At 42.6% G+C, this 16,278-nt stretch overlaps 1 protein-coding gene across 4 annotated transcripts in view; it reads left to right on the top strand.

Moving 5' to 3' along the window:
- The window catches only part of FHIT (fragile histidine triad diadenosine triphosphatase), a 1,036,588-nt gene that overhangs the window by 163,933 nt on the left and 856,377 nt on the right, over positions 1-16,278 (top strand). For 2 of the 4 annotated variants that reach the window (XM_080995945.1, XM_080995946.1), the window contains exon 3: positions 4,500-4,533. The exons of the other annotated variants lie outside the window; for them this stretch is intronic. The gene's annotated coding sequence lies outside the window, so the exon portion shown is untranslated. The remainder of the gene's footprint in view (positions 1-4,499; positions 4,534-16,278) is intronic. 4 annotated transcript variants of the gene reach the window in all.

Here is a 16,278-nt window from a genome sequence, read left to right on the forward strand (position 1 = left end):
TATTCCCAGCAGACAAGACTCCTTGATTATGGCTGTGGAGTGCTGCTTCCTTTCCCTGCCCCCTCCCCGCAAAAAAGTGGGGAAGGGGCAGCCTTGAATACTGGGGAAGTGGATTACCAAGCAGAATGTAAGCGGCTTCCTTCCCGTAACTGAGACCTCTGGGTATAGGGCGGTATATAAATAATAATAATAATAATAATAATAATAATAATAATAATAACCGACTCCGGTTTTGCTGCGGTTGGCTGTGAGAATGAGACCTGGCGCCGAGGAGTCATCCTGCAAAATTTCAGTGGGGCCGATTCTTTGAAGTGGAGGCTAATTGTTTAAATAAGGTATTACGACTGGAGTTAATAATATGTGCATATATCAGTGCTTATAAAACTTTCATTTAGAATCCCCCAGGACTCTTTCGGAGCGCTAACTTAAATCTCATTTTAACGTATGTGTGGAGGAGCTTATCAGCTTTCCAATTACTCTGCATCCTCTGGATTGCAATAAATAACACAGGGAACTGGAGGCAACAAATTGTGTTGCTTCCACTTTTGGCACTTAACAAGCCATGTCAAGGGTGTGTGTGTGTGTGTGAGAGAGAGAGAGAGAGAGAGAGAGAGAAGTGGTGGGAGGCAGGGAGGGAGGGAGAAACAGAGTTAATATTTAATCAGAGGAGTTTAATATATGTAGTGGTCTTATTCCTAGTCAGTCAGCTTGGATCGTAGCCTTAGTCACATTTAGAAAGGCAGGACATAACTGATGGAAGCCAGAAAGGTGATACAAGTCAGAAAGGTGCTGAATCAGGGTGAGTGAGGAAAGTCTCTTCCCTCACATTCAGAATACTGCTTTCAGTTTCCATGTTAGTGGGCTTTTCCTCCAGTGGCAAATTAAACACATTCTTTTTAGAAGTGTGAAACAGGTTCTTCCCCACCCTGCTTTCTCTCTTTTTCCTTCTGGTCTCTCTCTCTCTGTGTCAACTTTCTATAATATTGTATTAAATGCTTTTTTAATTCTCTAGGGCAACAAACAGGTGATTCAACTTAGCAGCTGCACAGGTGCTGTTTTAATGCTTAGTGCTTACTGGAAATATTCCAAATAACAAAAGCTCTTTAAAAAGGCTTGAGGATCTTAGAAGTGGGCTGTAAAATCATGCTGGGACTTAGGCTAAATGGTTCTCCCTTGTGACCCTCCTCTCAGCTTTTACCGATGTGGGAAGCTTATCTTGAAATATTCAAGGGCTGCGTTGCTTAAATCAAGGTCACTAGTATTTTTATTCTACGGTAATTGTATAGTTAGAAGGAAATAATTACCTTCTAAAGTACAAACATAGGTTATTGGTATACTGCCATATGAATGTCATCTAACTATATTTGGAATTGGCTATAAAGAACGGAGCTCTCCCTGGCCTCCTCCCTATCCCTATCCCCGGAGTGTTGGCTGGCATGGAGATTAATTCAGTCTCTGTGTTGCCACTATACACTGAAAGTGCATTATTTCACCCAAATAATCTGGAAGTTTTAGTTTACCACCCACAGATGTAGATCTTGGCACCCTTAAGAAGCTAGCATTCCGAGGATTCTTTTGCGGGGGGTGCTTCAGATATATGGTGTGTACCCAACTTTTTTAATCGAGGATAGTCATATTGTGATATATGGCATCCAAGGTATAATTGTCATGGGCCAAGGGTCAGCTTCGCCTGCTGAACAGCAGCCTGAAGGGGGAGAAGATGAAGTGGCTCCACCTGCAGCTGATTATTGATTAGCTAATAATAATAATAATGATAATGATAATAATAATATTTATACCCCACCCATCTGGCTGGGTTTCCTCAGCCACTCTGGGCTGTTCCCAACAGAATACAGTGGTACCTCGGGTTAAGAACTTAATTCATTCTGGAGGTCCGTTCTTAACCTGGAACTGTTCTTAACCTGAAGCACCACTTTAGCTAATGGGGCTTCCCGCTGCCGCTGCGCCGCCGCCACACGATTTCTGTTCTCATCCTAAAGCAAAGTTCTTAACCCGAGTTACTACTTCCGGGTTAGTGGAGTCTGTAACCTGAAGCGTCTGTAACCCGAGGTACCAATGTATTCAAAATACAATAAAACATCAAACATTAAAAACTTCCCCAAACATGGCTACCTTCAGATGTCTTTCTAAAAGTCAGATATTTGCTTATTTCCTTGACATCTGATGGGAGGGTGTTCCACAGGGCGGGCGCCACTACTGAGAAGGCCCTCTTCTCACAGTGAGGGGACTGCCAGAAAGCCCTCGGAGCTGGACCTCAGTGTCTGGCCAGTGTGGTGTAGTGGTTAAGAGCGGTAGTCTCGTAATCTGGGGTACCGGGTTCGCGTCTCCGCTCCTCCACATGCAGCTGCTGGGTGACCTTGGGCCAGTCACACTTCTCTGAAGTCTCTCAGCCCCACTCACCTCACAGAGTGTTTGTTGTGGGGAGGAAGGGAAAGGAGAATGTTAGCCGCTTTGAGACTCCTTAAAAGGAGTGAAGGGCGGGACATCAAATCCAAACTCCTCCTCTTCTTCTTCTTCTTCTTCTTCTTCTTCTTCTTCTTCTTCTTCCCATTTCCGTGGAAGCTTTGAGCTTGCCTCTAGCATTGACATCTATGTATTAAGTAGCCAAAGCTAAGTGAACAGCTGTGTCTCGGGTAAATGTCACCATATTAAATTGTCATTTTTTAAAAAAGAAGTTTGAAATGAATAGAACTTAATGTACCATCTTTCCCATTGCTAATAATTCAAATTGACTGCTTTTCTAGTTTGCAGCCAGTAATAACTTCAGCAGAATTCTGCATCCAGTTTCAAATCATGTTTTTCTATCTTTTGCCTTTCTTTTAGGGTTGGCTTATTCAGAGCCAGACTAATAGGGCAATACAATAGAGCAAAGTTTCCCAAATTTAGGTTTACTGCTGTTTTGGACTACAGTTCCTATCATCCCTGACAACTGGAATGGTGGGAGTTGTGGGAGTTCGAAAACAGCTGGTGAGCCAAGTCTGGGAAACCTTGCATAGAGCAACAATATAGGGATCCCACCATTTTAGCTACCTGCTCCTGAATTAATTTTTTTCTCTCCAAAGGAGGGTCAGCTAAGTTTCTTAACAGTTGATTAGATTCTTTGCCATTAAACTAACCTAAGTTAAAACTATTATTTTGTACTGCTTGTAAATCCTGTCTGCTGTAGAGCCTTAAAGTCTAGTTCTTTTGTTTTAATTCTTACGCTGTGTATGCAACATAGCTTTAAAACCCATTCCCTCCGCAAGAATTCTGGGAATGGATGGGGAAAGACTCGATGTTATGCTCTTCTGATCAGTCTGCCTGCAAAAACATTTCAGCTTGCTATACAGAATGGTCTCCTCTTTCCTCTCCCAGTGGACTGCTATTTCACCATAGGACTTATTAGGTGAATACCCTGCCTTAGTATGGGTAACGTAGTGGAGACAAAGAGCAGTTGACTTTTCATTTCTTTGAAACTTGTGAAAGTAAGGTAAGGTAAAGGTAAAGGACCCCTGGACAGTTAAGTCCAGTCAGAGGCGATTATGGGGTGAGGCGCTCATCTCACTTTTCAGGCCGAGGGAGCTGGCGTTTGTCCACAGACAGCTTTCCGGGTCATGTGGCCAGCAGGACTAAACCGCTTCTGGTGCAACAGGACATCGGGACGAGTGCCAGAGCACACGGAAACGCCGTTTACCTTCCCATCACAGCGGTACCTATTTATCTACTTGCACTGGCGTGCTTTCGAACTGCTAGGTTGGCAGAAGCTGGGACAGAGCAACAGGAGCTCACCCTGTCGTGCGGATTCGAACCACTGACCTTCCGATCGGCAAGCCCAAGAGGCTCAGTGGTTTAGATCACAGCGCCACCCGTGTCCCTTCCTTGTGAGAGTATAACTAATGTGGAATGGAGTTGTCTTGTCCAGGGTGTTCAGTAAGCTTCTTAAATTGCCCTGGCTGCATTACACTTACTTAAAAAGAGATACCATCTCAAAATGTCATGCTGTGTTTGAACATCATAATTGGTAGAAGTGGTGAGTGTAAAAAATGTGTAGGCTACACAATCTTGTAGAAACCTAAGGTGTGTGTTCTTGATGTTTGGATTCTGAATTACTTAATTGTTTGATTAACAAGGAATGAGTTTTACATACGATTGCCACTATTGTATCCAATACAGTTTAACTTAGCTTTCAGTTAAACCCCTTCTATTAAGCAGGCGTATGTTCAATGGGAACTAGACAAATAACAGTGTTTAAAATTATAAGACTTTGAAGACATGCATTTTATTCTTAGATCTCCTCAGTTTTGCATCTGGTAACAGGGAAATGTGTCAAGTTTCATTTCTGTTGTAGGTTATTACATCAGATTTATGTTTTCGTTTGGCGAATGCATGATCTTAAAGAAAATAAAATTGGTTTCATTTTAAGCTTACAAAAGCATTTTTAGCGTGCATTAATTCTTGAGCAGAATGAGTGAGTTAGTGATTCCCTCTTTTCTTTTCAGTGTCCTGGACTGTTAACTCCTTGGAGTGAATAAGGTGAGCAATCGTTTTACTTGGATTGTAGCAGCAGACATTCGGAACGGATTCTTAGGACGTGCTAGCCAAGATCCTTTTGTTTGTGCACACCGAGTGCTTTTGGGCATGGGAGTTTTCCAATCCCCTTTTCTAAGCCCTTACTGGGATGCTGTACCCAAACGTCTGCAAGCCACAGGAGCAGCTTTATGGGGAAAGAGGAAGAAGGTGGCTGAAAAGTGGTTCTTTGGATCCTAGCTATTGTGTGGTCACATTTGGATGCCAACGTAAAAATATTGTTACAGGATTAGGTAGGTTGGAGTGGGTAGCCTAGAGGATATCTTTGGGTCCTCTCCAAGCTTATCATTGGCTCCTATTACATTTCTGAGCACAATTCAAAGCCCTAAACTGCCTCGGCCCAGTACGCCTGAAGGAGCATCTCCATCCCCATCGCTCAGCCCGGACACTGAGGTCCAGCGCTGAGGGCCTTCTGGCAGTTCCCTCACTGCGAGAAGTGAGGTTGCAGGGAACCAGGCAGAGGGCCTTCTCGGTAGTGGCGCCTGCCCTGTGGAACGCCCTCCCATCAGATGGAAATAAACAACTATAGGACTTTTAGAAGACATTTGAAGGCAGCCCTGTTTAGGGAAGTTTTTAATGTTTGATGTTTTATTATGTTTTTAATATTCTTTTGGGAATCACCCAGAGTGGCTGGGGCAGGGTATAAATAAATTATTATTATTATTATTATTATTATTATTAGTTTGTGTTTGTAAGATGGGATTCTGTAGAGACTTCTTATGTGGTCAAGCCATGTCAACCAATGATTCAATCAAAGTATTTCTTTGATTGAGTAAGAAGAAGAAGAAGAGTTTGGATTTGATATCCCATTTTATCACTACCTGAAGGAGTCTCCAAGCGGCTAACATTCTCCTTTCCCATCCTCCCGCACAACAAACACTCTGTGAGGTGAGTGGGGCTGAGAGACTTCAGAGAAGTGTGACTAGCCCAAGGTCACCTAGCAGATGCATGTGGAGGAGCGGAGACGCGAACCCAGTTCCCCAGATTATGAGTCTACCGCTCTTAACCACAACACCACAGTGGTGACTGGTACAGGTGACTGGTTATCACAGAAGATACTAACTGGAGATGTTTCCAGAAGATGGGCTTAAGTAGGCAGGTCTCCCCCCACCATCTCCTGCCTGGAGGGGATGTCGTTGGTGAGCGTGGGAGGGTGTCTGTGTATCAATATTGTTCCATGTAGGGGAAATTTCAGGGACATCACCAACTGGGTTTTGCTTTCCTTTGAAAGAGAAATCGCTGGAGACTTAGGGCATTTTTAAATATTTGGCTTATTTATAAATAGGGCCAAGCAACAGGTACACTCTTACCAGATTGCAAACCTACTGCCTCACAACAGATTAGAAGTCCAAGGTGAGGTGCCTGCTCTGGACATCTAATTTGCATGTTCATTGATAAGGTTGGTGTGCATGAGATACAGGGCCTTCTTGCTAGTGGCCCCATGGTTATGGAACTCCTTTCCAAATGACTTGTGTTTGGGCCTCCCTTATATATTGGCTTTTAAGAGCACCTTGAAAGCCTTTACTGTTGCCTTTCCTAAAGAGTGTTAATGCCTTATGTGATTCACAGCAGTTTTCTCTTGGCAATTGTACACCTATCTAATCTACCTAATGTAACTTGTATCTTCCTTTCTATGCATGTTGTTTTGTGAGGGTGTGGCTCTGCAGAAGGCTTACAAACACATTTTATAAATAAGAAATAAATATGTTAAAAGAGTGAATGTAATGGCTGCAGGCAGAGATATGAGGGGGGCAAAATGCCTAGTATGCTATACAGTGGTACCTCGGGTTAAGTACTTAATTCGTTCCAGAGGTCCGTTCTTAACTTGAAACTGTTCTTAACCCAAAGCACCATTTTAGCTAATGGGGCCTCCTGCTGCTGCCGCGCCACCGGAGCACGATTTCTGTTCTCATCCTGAAGCAAAGTTCTTAATCCGAGGTACTATTTCTGGGTTAGTGAAGTCTGTAACCTGAAGCGTATGTAACCCGAGGTACCACTGTATGCTATACTCCTTGTGGGAAAGGGCTTAGATGCTTAACTAATAATCTAGTTGATATGAGGTTATATTAGTATGTAGAAAATGTCAGTGAGCATGTAGATCACTTCACCTAAGAGATGATTTAGCATAAAATATTGATCTCTGATATTTCCTGATCTGCAGAGCTTTGCCAAAATGGCTCATATCATAGGTCTTCCAGACTTCCCCTTAGGAGATCCAATTCACTGACAGTCTTCACATTCAGAGACTTATACTGATATTGCATCCCTGACCCTGCTAAATGGACCACTATAATGATGTTCCCATTGCTTTTTCTCAGATACCACTGTTGCCCTGCAGTAATTTCCATCAACCACAGCTGGACAGGCTAGTGCAGCCATTTTGATATAATGCAGGCCTTACTGGAAATTACAACTATGTGTCAACATCACAAAACAATGAATTCTTGGAAAAGAAACCCCATACCCTTCAACTGTTGTGTATGGAGATAATTGCAGCCTGGATTGATTGTGGTCTAATGGGAAAATACAGTATTTGGGCTCAATAGGAACAGAGTGAAATTATATGTTAACCACACTAGTCAGACTTAAAAAACGAAAAACAACAACCTTTGAAACAATAACTGGAAAATAGTTAAGGAAACTATGTACCAAGTGCAAATGATCACCATAAGAACATAAGGAGAGCTCTGCTGGATAAAGCCAAAACTTAATTTAGTCCGGTATTCTGTTGTCATAGTGCCTGACGGCATGAATATGCCCTGGGTTTTATTTATTTCTATATTGGACTTACAACCTCTCCCTCCTAAAGATGGGTAATGGTAAACTAATTAATCTACCGTATCCGTCAACATTGGAAGTCAGTTTGCTATGATATACGTAAAAAAAAAAGAAGTGTATCTCCGCAGCAGCAAAATAAACCAGCTGCAGCTGAACAGAAAACACTGGATGAAGGTGTGAATTAATCTCAAAATGGATTGAGGCACGTTTGCACAGTCCTACTGTCTGCGCACCCTCGCAGACTTGATTTGGTGCGAAGGTGGCGTATTTATCCTGTGTCTATCTTAAAGGTCATCTTAGAACATGGAGGTGATGAGATGATCTCTCAGGGATTCTGTATATAGCAGAATGAAGCTGTACGGATTTTTAAAAACAATTATTCAAAATCATTGTGTTCCTTGAGGGCTGGCTGCTTGGTGGAAAGCCATCCATCCTGTTTATGGCAACAAAATAAAAGGTTAATTGCATTTATTCAAATGTGCGTACAATTTTAGCAGACTTAGAAATCTGCACTTCCGTTAGGAGAATTTGTTTGCAGGGTCTGTGCTGCCACCAGAACTGTTTTACATGTTTCATTTTTTAAAATGGGAATTGTATAAATAACAAATTAAATAATAAAAGTAATGGAAGTCCTGTTTCACTAACTTCTAAGAATTCTTTGAGAGTTTGAACAAACAAACAAAGATGATTCAGTAGACAATGGTTATATGTGCATGCAACAATAAACTATGGTCTAGAAGAACCATGGTGAGCCACAAGATTGTGGGCTCCCTTTTCCTTCTCTTCATCTCAAACAGCTGGGAGGAAGAATTCAGAAGGTTTGCTTTCAGTTTTTAGCAAACTGTGGCTTCTTATTTTGTCTGAATTAGGTAATGCGGTTTAACTATGGCCATTGTTTGAAGGTGGCTGGCTTTGAAATTGGCTATAGTTAGTGTTAAACCACAATCTGAATGTTCAGACAAAGCAGGGAACCGAAAGGGAAAACTTCCGTCATTGACCTAGCAATGTGAGAGGAGAGAGGAGGGAGAATTTGAGCTGAATAAAGCAAGGCTACTTGTTTAATGGGACGCGGGTGGCGCTGTGGGTAAAACCTAAGTGCCTAGGACTTGCCGATCGTATGGTCGGCGGTTCGAATGCCCGCGGCGGGGTGAGCTCCCGTCTTTCGGTCCCAGCTCCTGCCCACCTAGCAGTTCGAAAGCACCCCTAAGTGCAAGTAGATAAATAGGTACCGCTTTATAGTGGGAAGGTAAACGGTGTTTCCGTGTGCTGCGCTGGTGCCAGCTCACCAGAGCAGCTTCGTCATGCTGGCCACGTGACCCGGAAGTGTCTCCGGACAGCGCTGGCCCCTGGCCTCTTAAGTGAGATGGCTGCACAACCCTAGAGTCGGACACGACTGGCCTGTACGGGCAGGGGTACCTTTACCTTTACCTTTTTTTACTTGTTTAATGGGAACACAGCCATTTCATATTTATTTATTTAATCTATTTATATGCTGCTTAATGACGGAAGTTTCCAAACAGTGTGCATCAAAATTAAAAAGCAAACAATGGTTAAGATTTTGGATTTTCAGAATGCATGCAAATTAAATCACCTAAGTCTGTGGAATAAACTTAGCAGTCATATGATAAGAGAACAGGTCCTCTTTAGGATTAGTCAGTGGTTTAATTCCCCCCCACCAAACCAGAAGCATTCCTATTGGGGATTGTGGGAAATGAGATTCCAAAAGATTTAAAGAAAGTATTCATGTACGCCAACACCACTGTGATTGCACAGAACTGGAAAAGGGAATGTTTACTGACCAAAAAAGATTTTGGTTGACCAAATTAATGGAGTACGCAGAGATGGACAAGTTGACTGGGCAGATAAGCGATCAAACAAAACAAATTTTAAAAAGATTGGAACATATTCAAACAATATTTGAAAGACTGTTATGGGGACATTGAAATTTTGACTGGTTTGGAATAACTTCTGTAAGAAAAAAATACTAAAATATACTGGAAAAACAGGAAAAGTTTTAACGCTCATGGACATGTTAAGATAGGCATTCAAATAAGTAAAACTTAGGACCCAAGTAAGAAGGGGAGGGAAGTCAAGTATAAAAGGCGTATGAATGAATCAAGCGATTAAGAACAAATTTTTGTTTTTGTTTTCTTTATTATTATTTTGAAAGACATGTTTAACCATAGGAGAACTGAGATATTATAATGTGATTCTATGAATGTATTCATAGAATGTATTCATAGAATGTATTCTATGAATTAAAAGAAACCAATACTGTAAAGATGATTTGCAAAAAAAAAGTAAAAGAAAGTAACAAAAAAGTCAGTGGTTTAACCAAAGGAGAGGGTAGAAATGAATAGATACTTTCGCCTGTGTAGTAAAGGTTACTAATAGGCTTCCCCATTATCTATATAGGTCTGGTGCTGATTCTTTTGTGTCCTGCTTGCAAAATTACAAAGGCATCAATCTGGCTGCAGCTGCAAACAGAAAATCTTACAATCTGAGATGTCCCTTTGATCTTACGTTCCTAAGGCTTCCAGGAATGTTAAAAATATGGTGTTAAGACAGATTTAGAGATGGCTTGTGAAAAGGGAGAGATGCTACCTGTAATTAAAGAGTATAGATTTAATAATTGAAGATTCATTACCTTAATCCCCCAGGCTTTGATTATACTACACTTTATTTACTGGTTTTTGGTTAAGTCATTGATTTCTTTAGAGATCTCAATAAATTTTAGTAGGTAAGCAGACCCAGGTCTGACATTACTCATTTGGCACAACATGGGACTTTCCTCGCTGTGTTATTTTGAAGGGTGGCATACGTAGTACCCATAAATATATATGTATATCTGTGATTTAAAATGAGATTATTTTAGGGGGGGTTGAATACTTTCTCTCCATTTCAAACATCTCAAGTTAGTTAATTTAAGATTGTGCAGATTTCTAAGCAGGGTCAATTGATAACAGAATTGATCTTCACCGTAAATTATAACATACAGATGTTTTTTAAAAAAAAAAATTCTGGAAGCATTAGCAAGGAGAGGGGGAGGGGAAATCTTGATCTAAATCAATACTTTAATTTAGCTGTGACCCTGAATATAGTTATATGCCAGTTCATAATTTTCTAATGATTAGAGTTCTGTTCCTCAGCATCCTAGTAGTTTATTCCCTTCTCCCCTGAGGTTTCCCTGTATCGAGTTGTTACTTTATAGCTAGGTTACGTTTGGGATCCATTCTAATTTGTTCTCAGTGCACACAGATGGAACTAAAATATCCATTCATCACCTTGGGGGTCTCCTTCCCTTATGCTCATGGCATGACAGTAAGGCATAGCTTTGATCTGAGTGCTAATAGTGCCATGGTCCTCCCCATGGCATTTCCCATCCTAATTCAGCTATAGGCCTCTGTGATATGTAGCTGGTTTGGTTTTTGTGGTTCCAGGTGACCAGCTACTGTACCACGGTACATGTGGATACATCTGTTAGAATTCCTGCTCCATGATTGCAGTCATGGGATTGTTGTCTTTCACATGACGGTATATGTTTTGACTCCACAGAGTGGGAAGTACTGGAGCACTTTGCTCTCCTACTTTTAAGGCTCATCGGGTTCTGGGAAATGGAGGGTCTCGAATACTTTCTGATGACAACATGTCAGCCAGCTGTTCTGGCTCTCCCACGATTTCCCAACTTTTCACCTTACCTGCCTCTGACCTGTGACCTCCCTCAAACCCGTTGCAAATCTACGTATATTGTCTTCCTCTTCCTCCTCCCTGGAAGTGTCAGGATGGGGAGGCAGTCTCCACCATTCCTCCTCTGCCCAGTCCCTGACACCTGCGTTTGTTCATCCCAGCCTTAGCTTGGGAGCCAGGCTGCAACTGGGACAAGTGAAGCAAAGATTGCCCATGTTTGTCCCAGCCGCTTTCTGGTTCCTGGGCTGCCAGGCAGAGTCTGGGACACGTGGATGGTGCCCGGTGGTGGAAGGGGGTGGCAGCCGTATCAATATTGGGGGGGGCAGTGCCCCCTGCCAAAAACATTGGGGGAGCTGAAACTCCCTTCACCCCATAAACCTGGCGCCGCTGGACTATATTCCAACATGTAAAGGTTTTTATGACTACAGTGGATGTTCGGGTTGTGAACGTGATCCGTGCGGGATTCACGTTCGCAACCCTCAGCGGTGCGTCTGTGCATGCACGGGTTGCGATTCTGCACTTCTGCACATGCACGACTGCTGAAACCCGGAAGTAACCCATTACGGTACTTCCAGGTTTCGGCTGGTCCGTAACCCGAAAAAATGCAACCTGTAGCGTCTGTAACCCAAGGTATGACTGTATATGCTTGGAAATGATACTTACCCACTTCAGGAATATTTACCAACCTGCTCCGTATTTCAAATACAAATTTGTAAGTTAAGTCAGTGTCCTGTAAATGGAGGACACGTGCAAACCCACTAAATCAAATGGCAGATTTTGCTTGCTTGTATAGATTTGCTGCAGCTGCGACCATGTTTTAATGTCAGCGCAGTTGAATAAGTTCATGTCCTTATAGGAGTGACACAGATTAATTCTGCTCCCTGTGAAGAAACGGTCTCTCTTGCCTTGCTACAGCTGTGAGCTGTTCCATGCTCTTGTGAGAAATGTGAGCTTAAACCCTGTCACTACTGTAGTAGTTTTAATTAATTCAACCTCCAAACGAATGATTTCCTGGTACCATTTCCCCCTCTCTGGTCTGCAGATTAATTAGTTAATGTCAAATTAGTTAGTTAATGCAACTGCTGATGAAAAGCTCTCTCTCCAGCTGATGTGGGTGACCGTTGAACTCATCCTTGCAAATGCTAGGGAGGTGAGAGGTCAAATCCCTAGCATGGAGGAAATGTACCAAATCTCTATGCCCTTGGAGGTATTGTGAATAATGTAATGTTGTTTTTCTTAAAATGTAATCCTCCAGTTCTTGGTGAAGCAACCCATAACAGCAGTCAACCAACAGGGATGAGGCTGAAACACAACTGCTTTTCAAAATTCATGCTCCTCTGAATTTTTCAATGCCAGCCAAAAAATGTGTGCAGACATTAGGAGAAAATGTGCATACACAGTGGATGTAAATAAAAATAACACATAAAATGCATTATATTGGGGGGGGACTGTAAAAAAAAAGTACCTTAGGCACAACTGTTTTAAAAAATGTGTATAATAGCCGAAATGCGCATGAAAATGAAAACAGATTTTTGTGTATTCTTTCTTTCTCTGGATGCAAACTGATACAGAAATAAGTTGAATTGCAGATTGGAAAAAGTCCATCATTCTTTTCCTTGCCTGGGCAGTGGTGGAGTACAAAAGCCCCAGGCATTTGCATTTACCCACGTAGTCCCAGTAAACAGATACTTTCCACCACATCCTGCTATCTCACCCTGGAAAAACCAGTTTCCATCCCACAATGGTAATGTAAGGCCTGGTCTAAAGGTGCAGCAAAATGAGTTGGCAAGAATCCTGAAGGGGTTAAAGTGGACAGTACCATTTCAAACTGCGGGTAGGGACACCAGCTTTTAGAATGCTTTCCCATGTTAATCCCCCCCCCAACTATCCGCAAGTGAAAATTGCACGCTAAGAGGAACTGTTTTTAGTACAGCTCATTTCTTGTTGTGATGCTTTACTGTTTGCAGGGAGCTTTCATGTAGGCCAATATTTATTTATTTATTTAAAAAACCAAAAACCCCATATATAACACTCCCCCTGCAAACGGAAGTGGATCAGTCCATTCTTCTGCTTCCGATCTCTACCATACTTTGCTGCTCAGGAGATGAGAACAAACCTCTTAACTCTGTGCTGGATCCGTAGAATACCATGGTCAGCCTTGTAGCAATATAATTAGGTTTGGGCAGAGAGGCAGCTGCCCCCTAAAAAATTAAAAATAACTAACTGACCAGTCCCATAGCAGATAGTTCGGTTCTGCCTCCCACTAACATAAACCCTGGCTATGCCCATGTTATTGGGGTTGCATTGCATTAAAACCCATCAAGACATTTTCAGGGTAACCCAGGGACTAACATAGCAGCTCTTAGAAAAACAGATGGGAGCTGTTTGTGGTGGTTTGCTGTATTTCTGTTTGGTCTTCTATTTATTTGTTTAAATATGTAGCTGGAACGATAATGGCCTCTAAGCTAGACTTGGAACTGTTTTAATAATGCACCTTAAAGTGTGTTTGGAAGAGTGGGGTGTGCAGGAAAAATATTTTCCCTACTCAAACAAATAATGTATCCAGTTAGCAAATTAATGCCATTAGCTGAATTCTTGAGTAGTTAAATCAGTTCTTGACTATGGTGTAAAGATAAAATACGGTTGCCATCCACAAGCTTGTTCAGCACCTGTGTTTTATTCAGAAATGTGACTTAAACTGGATATATTATACATCTTCAAAAGTGCCTTTCACAGCGTGGTTATTGACTCCCAACTGGGAAGATGCAAAGTATATTTCACATTTTTAATGAGGCGTTTCCAATGACATTTCATTACTAGTTTCAAAAGTGATAAAACTTGGCATTGTGTTATCTGTCAAGATTCTCCTTAAATCGGTTTTCAGCACGGGGAGGGAGAGAGGGAAGAGGGGAAGACACGTTTAGCTTTTCATGAAGGTATTCAGAAAGAGGAAAGCCAAAGCTTTTTATGTGACTGACTTAATGTGAAGTAAATGGAAATTGTTTAATACAAGCTACCAACTCTTTGGCAGCCAGGCATCAGATTTGGAATGGATAATAGCTTAACTTGACAAAAGAAGAAATGATTTCTCAGAAAAACAGAGCGTGTCTACAGTGTAATTAGACACATAGCAAGTCTACAGCATAATATTCAAAAACTAATATTTCTCTGACATACTGCATTTTTAATTTATGAGGTTCTATTTTTACATAACGGATGACGATGCATAAACATACAAAGGTCAGGAAAAATGGCCTCCTTGGAGGCATTTTTCTCGAAAGGGAAGAGTGATTGAATTCACAGGGTTACTTTTAATTCTAGGTGGGATTCTCCCCTTCCCCCTTTTTTGGAGGCAAATAATATTTTAACATTTGAAAAGCATGAATTGGGAGGTGTTCAGCCTTCTCATCCAGAACTCCTATGCATCTCTGCCTAGCCTTGGGAAATGCTACAGGATCCCACCCACTGACCATTCAGACGTTATCCCTGTTATGGGATGCCCTCAGAACTGTGCTGGGAAAATTGATCAGGCATAAGAAAGAGGTGCTAATATTCCTTGGAAGGCAAACCTAATTTCAGATTACTGTTTCTTTCACCCCATTCCTGAGAATGTTTGCCTAAGGTTCCCATGAAAGCATCATTCTCACGCACCATTATTAGAGAAATCTCACTCTGCCAAAAATATCTGAGGTGTGAATGGGTCCTCCTGCTCCCATCAGAGCCAGCTAGCATGGCCAATGGGAATTATCATCCAAGAACATCAGAAGGACCACAGTTTCCCACCCCTGTTCTGTAGGACAGGGCAAGTTGTTTCCAGATCTGAATGTATCCATGGGACTTGGGAGCAGGTTCTTAGGTGGGCAGCAATCAAGGTTGGAGACTATGCAGAATTGGGGACTAACAGAGTTCCCTAGTTAGAGTCTTCATCCCAAAATTGGTAGTCTGAACTTCTGTTCGGTTTTAAATTTTATATTATAATGTTTTAATTCTGCATTTCAATGTTTTAACTGTGTACAAGTACAAACTTCCGTGGGATCTCCTTGATCAGGGGTTGGCAAGCTACGGACCGCAGGCCAGATCCAGCCCAACTGCCCTCTGGATCTGGCTCACAAACAGTTCTGCAATCACTGCTTGGATTGGCTTGATCACCCTTTTTTTTTCAGGCGCCATTTTTTTGCGATTTCCTCCCTGGACATGCTCTGAGGTTGCTCAGACTTCCGTGACGCTGGCCAGTCTGAAGCCTTAGCAACCCCAGGCCTCCCCTCCATTGGCTTGTTTGACGCAAGGTGGTGGCCAATTGCGACGCTTCCTGAGACTCGCTGCTCCAATCGGGGCGAGGCGCAGGGCAGGGCGCCTTGTTGACGTCTAGCTCCGAGAAGGGAGGAGAAACGAAGGGGCGGGAAGAAGTGGGAGCAGAGAGCCTGCGAGGAGGAAGGAGGAGGAGGAGGAAGAGGAGGAGGACTCCTCTGTGCTGCTCAGCGGTGGCACATTAGCAACACGATCATGGACACCCCGGGGTAGGGGCCCTTCCCGGCAGGGTGGCTGCGGCCCTTCCGCACAAGCCAAGACCCAGCGCCGGTGGGGCACCCCCTCCCCAGTCCACCCCAGCTGGTGAGTGGACATATCTCAGCCACCCTGTCTCTGAGGGAAGGAGTGAGGAAAGGCGTGTGTGTGTGTGCATGCGTATTCATGTGCTCCAGCCCGCCACAAGTTCTGAGGGACAGTGAACCGGCCCCCCGCAGAAAAAGTTTGCCGACCCCTGTCCTTGATAACAGGTGGTTAAAAAATCATACAAGTAGAAAACTTGTATAAATAAACAGCTTCCTCAAATGTGAAGGCGCTGTATAGTTGAATGCAAACTGAATTTGAAATCTCTAAAGCTGAAAGACAGGATATAATTCTTTTCAATACATCAATAAGTAAGGCTATCCAAGCACCTGAGCAGGCATAATGCACTCCATCTTAAGTTTACAGTCCCCTGCTGCTAATGCTACGCAGTTAGTAATTTTGTAGACCTCAGCCATTGTTGACAAGGTAGTCAGTCCTTTTTGCAGTCAGGTCACCCCTTTCCAGCGCCTGTGAAAGCTTGCAAGCTGATTCACTGAAAACTGTGGAGCTTGTCTTATTCTGCATATGTTGAAAATGCAGATGTTTCTCTGTTGTCTGCAGTCTCTGTTGTGAATTAATGTGCCATGTCCACTTTTTGAATGCTCTCTAGTTTCTCAT

Source organism: Podarcis pityusensis (assembly GCF_964106645.2).
Source record: "Podarcis pityusensis genome assembly, chromosome: 2".
In the NCBI taxonomy this organism is placed as follows: Eukaryota; Metazoa; Chordata; class Lepidosauria; order Squamata; family Lacertidae; genus Podarcis; species Podarcis pityusensis.